Source organism: Hylobates moloch, unplaced genomic scaffold (genome assembly GCF_009828535.3).
Source record: "Hylobates moloch isolate HMO894 unplaced genomic scaffold, HMol_V3 SCAFFOLD_18, whole genome shotgun sequence".
NCBI lineage: Eukaryota > Metazoa > Chordata > Mammalia > Primates > Hylobatidae > Hylobates > Hylobates moloch.
Genome location: NW_026652293.1, coordinates 10,508,831 through 10,516,426, shown reverse-complemented (window position 1 = coordinate 10,516,426; position 7,596 = coordinate 10,508,831). Strand labels below are relative to the sequence as shown.

The 7,596-nt window shown below is 50.1% G+C and overlaps 1 long non-coding RNA gene across 1 annotated transcript; it reads left to right on the top strand.

Annotated features, from left to right (window-relative positions):
* The first annotated feature begins 255 nt into the window (after nucleotides 1-255).
* Nucleotides 256-1,903, top strand: LOC116457849 (uncharacterized). The gene is made up of 3 exons (XR_004245121.1): nucleotides 256-414; nucleotides 1,094-1,411; nucleotides 1,610-1,903. It is a non-coding gene; the product is annotated as an uncharacterized LOC116457849 (long non-coding RNA).
* The last annotated feature ends 5,693 nt before the right edge of the window (nucleotides 1,904-7,596 follow it).

The following is a 7,596-nucleotide window of genomic DNA, read 5'->3' as shown; positions in this document are numbered from 1 at the left end:
GCCACTTGTAGAGATGGCAGCTGGTGGTGACCTGGGGTCTGTGGACGTGGCAGGCAGAGATAGCAACTCGTGTGTCCATGGTGGCACTGTTTTCAATGCACCTTCATAACCATATCTCGTTTGATCCTGACAGTCCCTCTATAAGCAGTTTGCCACTGTCATTTTTCAGATGAAAACATTGAGGCTTAGAGGGGTTTCTGAGTAGCTGTGAAGTCAGGACTTCACACTCCTGATCTTTCCCCTGGCCTCCAGTTTGCCGGGTGAAGTCACAGGAAGTATCTCCGTGGCACCCATCAGCCCTCACAGAGCAGGAAACCTTGATTTCTACAGAGGCTGTTTCCTCCCAGCCTTGTGCAAGGCCCACTGCAGAGACAAAATTATGGTGGCAAAAGTGTGAATGCCAAGGCCACACTGGTAAGAGCCAGTGGCTGGGCAGCTGCAGTCACCCCACCGAAGGTGGAAGGGTGTGGCTCAGTGGCAGGCAGAGGCTGGTCCCCACAGGGAGGAGGAGGGAGCCTGTGGGTGACCCAGGGGCTGCCCCTCTGTCCCCAGGGGAGTGGGTGGAGGCCCGAGGGGGCCTGTGCTGAGATCTTTGGTCATCAGAGGTCGGGGTGGGGGGTTGGGGAGGTAAAGCAAGAGTCTCTTATTTTTAAACCAATCAATGAGAGGACAGCTGTTCTTTGTTTCCATGAGCTCAGCAGAAGAGGAAATGGTTTGCCTGTGAGGGTGGGGGAGGAGGAGAGGGTAGGGTTTTAGGTTAGTGCCCTGGCTGTGAGGAAGTGGAACTTGTTACCCAAGGACTTCCCTTTTAGGCAGAATGTTTGCTTTCCTACCAGGAAGAGTGGCTTGGCTCTCTGCTGAGGCTCTCAGAGGTTCTCCCAGCCTTGGGATCACTGAGTAAAACCAGGCAGCACAATGTCACCCTATGGAGACCGGTATTACCTTGCGTCTGTGTGTGGTGACAGCGGGCATCCTTTGGCCTGCATAGCACAGGGCCGCTCCCCTCCTTTCCTCTTGTCCTCCCTTCTTCCCCAACCCCTCTCTCTCAGAGGACAGAGTCTGCTCCCCTAAATTCTACTGGGGCCTTTTTCAGGCCTCCATCCCTGGGATTTGCTGGTAGAAGAAAGGGAATCAGCACTGACTGAGCTCCTACTATGTGCCCTTCCTGGGCCTGGCACTGGGATCACAGAATGAATGAATAAGGCATATTTCCTGCCCTGAGGAGGCGTCTATAGGGGAAGTCGGAATTAAGGCACCTCCAGAATTCTGAGGTCAAGGGAATGTCAACAGAGCTGTGAACAAAATGCCCAAAGCCATGAAAATCTATAGAGAGAGACTTGAAGGGGAGGAATGGGGTAGGAGCTGGTGCTGAGGATGAGAAGGGAGAATTCACCTGGTGGAGAACTGATAGGTGGGGGCTGTTTTCCAAGTATTTTCACAAACGTTTATTCTCTTGACTCTCACAATAAACGAAGCCAGCCAGAAAGTATTCTCCCCATTTCAGCGATAAGGAAATGCAGGCTCAGAAGGGTGGAGTGGCCCAGGGCAGGGCAAAGCTGGGGTGGAAGCATCGGTCTTGTGCTTCCACACTCATTGCACCTTCATCCAGGCCAGGCTGAGGTTAGGATGGTGGAGGAGGTGGTGGAGGTGATGAGGTACCAGAGCAACCGCAAAGAAAGGTGAGAGGCAGGAGACTGCCAAAGGCAAATTTGGAACACCTGGTGACTCCGGCTAACTCTCCATGTGGTGTCCGAGAGGACTTTTAAGATACTGCTACCACTGCTAATAGTAATAAATGTTACTATTTAATGTGTTTACTATGTGCTGGGTGTGCAAATATTGTGGAAAGAGTGAACATACGTGCAGAATGCGTAATAAACGTGATCTCTTTTTATCTTCAAAAGAACAATACAGGCCAGGTGCAGTGGCTCATGCCTGTAATTACAGCACTTTGGGAGGCTGAGGAAGATGGATTGCTTGAGCTCAACAAGTTTGAGACCAGCCTGGGCAACATGGCAAAACCCCGTCTCTACAAAAAATACCCAAAAAATTAGCCGGGTGTGGTATTTCATGCCTGTGGTCCCAGCTACTCCAGAGGTTGAGGTGGGAGAATCGCTTGAGCTCAGGAGGTCAAGACTGCAGTGAGCTGTGATCCTGCCACTGCACTCCAGCCTGGGGTGACAGAGTGAGACCCTGCCTAAAAAAAAAGAAAAAAAAAAAGAATCAATATTATTAATACTTTTACTTCTATTTTTCAGACAAGGAAATTGAGGCTCAGAGAGGTTAGGAACTTGCCAGAAGACCTACTAGCAAGTGGCAGAGCTAAGGTCCCATCTGACCCCAAAGCCCACCCATAACCACTATGCGGTACTGTCCAGGCAGAAACACAAACACTACCCCATTGTTTTTATTCTTCAACACCTTTGGTATCATCCAGTCCCAGGACACTGGCTCCTGAGGAAGGAAGGCCCCTCCCGCAGCCTTTAAAATTCCCAGGCATAAAACCATGTTCACCAGCCACCCTGAGGGTAAGCCTCAGAGACAGGGACTGTGCCCACAGCCAAAGCAAACCTGCCACATCCTCCGCCAATGCCCTGCCAAGGAGGGCCACTAGCTATTTTTCATGCCTCAAACTCCCACTCTATCGCAGCACCCAGAGCTTGGGGATGGGGTGAGTTTTCCACCCAGACAACTCTCTACCATGGAGAGACCGGACCAGGGGAAGTAGAGAGAGGAAGTAGGTCTTAGATAGAGGAGTGAATGTCGGTGGCTAAGCACTGTGGGTGTGAAGGGATGGTTGGGAGGCCCTGGGGACTTTCCCCGGAGGCTGAGCTAGCCAATTTACTCCCCAACCCACCACAGGCAGGCACGCACACCCATAACTCCAGGCGAGATGAGGCAGGCCTCTGAGAACAGCACTCCAACAGGCTTTATCTGAGCGCACAGCTGGACTCAGAAATCAGAGTGTCCCCCAACCTGCCCCCGGACCGTGAAGGCTCCATAATGAGCCCTGAGTTCTCATCGCAGTTTCTCTTCTTTTCTGTTTTTTTTTTTCTTGGCCTCTGCCTGGCAGGAGGCCTCTGGAAACCCTCGTTTTTCAGGCTGCTTCTCCGTCAGCCCCTAGGCCAGACCTTTTTATTTGACTGGTCTGGGGAAGACATGGGGAGGCCGCTTGGCTAATGAGAAGCCAGTTCCCTTACAGCAGCGCCTCTTCTGAGACTTTCTGGGGGTCTCTGGAAACACAGATGCCAGTTGTTCTTTTTGTTTGCTTGTTTCAGGACAGAAGAGATTGAGTTTCAATAGGAGACGTGATTGTCTTTAAACACCCATGGGAAAATCCCTAGGCTCTGCAGTAAAAATACACACCATGGCTGTCCATGTCATATGCGTCCTTGACACCACCAGGCAAAATGCACAGGCTGTGAAACACATTTGGACGTCCAAAGAGCAGATCCTCCAGAGCACAAACACCTGCACCCACCCCAGGACAGAAGTGCTCAGGCAGGTGTCACCAGCGCAGCCCCTGGCCCCCGACTTCCCCCGCTCCACGCCCCCATTCACACAGAAGCGCAAAGACAGTCCACGACCTTGGCTGGCCGCGCTCAGTCCTTGGCTCCGGCCGCCTGGGCAGGGGTTAACCAGGCAGGCGCGGCCGCTCCCTCCCGCCACCCGCCGCCTCCCTCCCGCGCCGCGTCACTTGTTTTTCTGCTGGGCTTTCCCGCCTCCCGCCGGCCGCTGACGTGGACCGGGGGCGTCACAGCCTCTACTTCGGCTGCCGGGAAGTGCTTCCCTTATATGGGCACAGACTCCGGAGGGGCCGGCAGGGCAGGGGCGCTCGTGGGAAGGGCAACAGCTGCCAGCCATCAAGGGCCAGGCTGTCCTCTCCCAAACAATGCCCAGGCCGGGGCAAAGGTGACCCGCGTTTGGAAAAGGGAGGCTGGCTTCCCCGTCTCCTCCCGAGAGCCAGAGCCCAGGCAGGCCGCCTTCCCAGACGCTGTCGCTCTGCATCCTCCCTCTTTGGGTTTCTCATGAAATGTGCAGAGCTAGATTGAAATGCAGATGACCAGGTGCCCTTTCATAGATGCACCCTGATAGTCCCTGAATGCTCTGCATCCCAAAGTCCACGGCCGGAAGGCTGTGATGCTAGGCCAGTGTCGGGTGGTAGAAAGGACATCCTCGCCTCTGCCTTGGGGCCTTAAACTTGTCTTATAATTCTTCAGGCCCCAGCTTCCTTCTCCATAAAATATAGAGGATACTGGCCACGAGCCTCGTAAGGACTAGACGAGTGTTCTGCTTGGTGTAAAACAGCTTTGCAAGCTGTAAAGTGCTATTCAGACTTACAGATGGTCACTTGGTGCCAGGGAGGAGGAACCTGTTCAGGAGCCCCCTCCAGAACCTGCCTTTCCCGGGCCACACCCATGTGCTGTGAGAATGCCCTTTGACCCTGTTGAAAAGCTTAAGCTGTGTAAATAAAGTCATCCGGAGTTTGCCTCTTGTGTGTACTGTGGCGAGCTGTTTGTCTGGGGCCTCTGTTAGTAAGCAAGTGGTGGGCACGCTTGAGATGACCCTTCCAGCAGGGAGGGGAATCGCGGGTAAGCGGTCATCGTGCGAACGCCTCGCACAGTACTGGACACTGTGCAGCACATGACTGTCTTCTGTTGCTGCTAGTAAGAACTCTCTCCTTCCAAATCCAGCTCAGCTCAAAACTCCCAGGCCCAACAAGCTATTTCCAGCTGGCACCTTCACTCCAACTCCTTGGTTAATTGTGAATCGTGTTTGTGCAGCGTGGCTCTGCCCACATTTGCCTGTGTCCTGGCAGCTTTGCGTCTGTGTCCTCGATGTCGACGCTTCTCCCTCCTTGGGAACTTGCAGTGTCCTGAGGGCAGGAACCGTTTCTCCCGAGTCAGAATGAAGAACCCACACTCTCTACCTCTGAGGGTGGGGACTAAATCTCCTTCCTTTCATCACTCTAGGACAAAGATGACAAAAGGTTTCCAGATCACGAGGTCAAGTGATTGATTTGTGACCCATGTGACCCATACATAGGTTGCCAAGAAGTAGACTGCACAGTGGGCAGGCAGGTACCTTCCCTTTGGAGACAGTTGTCCTCATTAAATGTCAGGCATTTGAAGGTGACACCTAATACCATGCTCCCAGTGGGTAAACTGTTCGTCAGCTGTGCCCAACTGCTCTTTAGGTGCTGGGCAAGATTGGTTCAATGTTTTATTTGAAGGTCGATGAGTGATCCAATAGTCTTCCTCAAAATAGTCCAGATTCCCCTGGAAGTGGGGATGGAGGGTGGGGAAGACATTCCTTCTCATCAGTGCCTCTGGCTTTGGGATCTCAAGTCAGTTCCTTTTGGGAATCATCCTGCTGACCCTGAGCGCTCTCACTGTTGTGAGCCGTGTCAGCCCTGTCTCCTGTTTCTTCATATGAACTCCTTACAAAGTCTGTATGTGCATCATGGGCTTTAGTGAAGGTTGGGGTCTCCTGAGGGGGTTAATTTCGCAAAAATGTAAAGAGCTTAAAAAGGGAGTGTTGGGCATTTCTGTTCTTAAACTTCCCTCGGCTTCCTCTCTCACACTGGCTCTAGGCCCTCCCAACACCATTTTAAAGTTACTCAAGCCCCTTTTTTTTTGCTCCTCTCTCTCAGGAACAAAAATATAGATTCCTCTTGTTTTCTTCTGTGGAGTAATTCAGCTCTAACCCCCAGCCACACCTCTGAACCTGTCTAAGAGTTCAACGAGATAGGTCCAAAGCTTCTGAGTGTGTAAGTTCGCAGGCAAAGAGCCACTTTTTTTTTTTTTTTTTTTTTTTTGAGACGGAGTTTCGCTCTTGTTGCCCAGGCTGGATTGGAATGGCACGATCTCGGCTCACCGGAATCTCTACCTTCCAGGTTGAAGTGATTCTTCTGCCTCAGCCTCCGGAGTAGCTAGGATTACAGGCAAGCGCCACCACATCCTGCTAATTTTGTATTTTTAGTAGAGACAGGGTTTCTCCGTGTTGGTGCAGGCTGGTCTTGAACTCCCGACCTCAGGTGATCTGCCTGCCTCAGCCTCCCAAAGTGCTGGGATTACAGGTGTGAGCCACTGCGCCCGGCCGAGCTGCTTTTTTTAAGCCTGGCAGGTCAGGCTGGAGGATCGTGGTGGTGGTCTTCCTCGACTTATGCAATGTGTTTACATAAGGATATTGACTTACAATAGATTCTACTGAATTCAAAAAGCAAGGGACAGAGAGTTGTTCTCTTTCTAGGAGCTTACCCATTCCCACTAAGATAATCATTCTGTTACATGTTTGGGAGCTCAATCGTCTCAAAGCCCTCTTAGACACACCTCATAACCTTCCTGTCACCTTATGAGTTTTTGCCATGGGTTCTACCTTGCTTCTACACAACTCTAATGCTGCAGGGAGGCAGCTGAAACCACCTGGGGCCACCTGACTATTTGACCAAGCGAGGCTCAACCCCTGACCTCAGAGAGTTCCTGAGCCAAGAGGAAAGGAAGGAAACCCTGAAATAAGATAGAAAGAAATGTAGAGATGATATTGATTGTTACTATCCCGGCCGTTATCCTGATTACTTCTGTTGTCGTTATGGGCTCTTATGAAAGGTAAACCCAATTGAGGAAGATACTAAATGCCAACTGAGAACAACTTCAGATTCCTCGGCTCCAATATTCCAACATAGGGATTCATATCATAAATTTCTTCTTGAGGAATGTGTGGATGTAGTGGGCTGGTGGGGGTTGGTTTTAACAGGCTAACTTGAATGTTTTTTTATATTTCACAATGAAAACTATATAATGCAGGTATTTCCCTTTTTACCTTGGCTTCCTGGAAGTTCAAAGATAAATTTAGGTGTCAAAGAAGTATCTGATTCAAACAAGTTTGTAAATATCTATCTTTCTCTTTCTCCCTCCTACTACCAATTCATTTCTGATCTTTAATATAACATAAATACACACATATAATTATCCTCTATGTGGTTTAATATTTTACGCTATCTCAAATTCTTCTTGGAAGTAAGCAAAGTATAAATTATAAGTAATAATAGTTCACATGGACTGACCACTATTACGTGCCAGACACTATTCTAAGTATTATAAACTCATATGATTCTCCCAACAACTCTAAGAGGTGAGAATTACTATTAATCTCATTTTATAGATAAAGAAATTAAGGCACAGAAAGCTTCAATAACTTGCCTAAGATAGCACAGCTAGGATTTGAACCTAGGCAGTGTGGCTCTAAGGGATGTGCTCTGCCCACCGCACTAGAACAAATACGTCAGTTCAAAAACTTAATTAGCCCATCTGGGGACACCAAAGTAAAAAAAGCATAATTATATGCCATCGGGGCCAGTCATCGTCAAAACAAAACTGATATAAGGCCAGGTGCCTATAATCCCAGCACTTTGGGACGCCGAGGTGGGCAGATCCTTCGAGGTCAGGAGTTCGAGACCAGCCTGGCCAACATGGTGAAACCCCATCTCTACTAAAAATAACAAAAATTAGCCAGGTGTGGTGGCGCACAACTGTAATCCCAGCTACTAGGGAAGCTGAGGCAGGAGAATAGCTTGAACACGGGAGATGGAGGTTG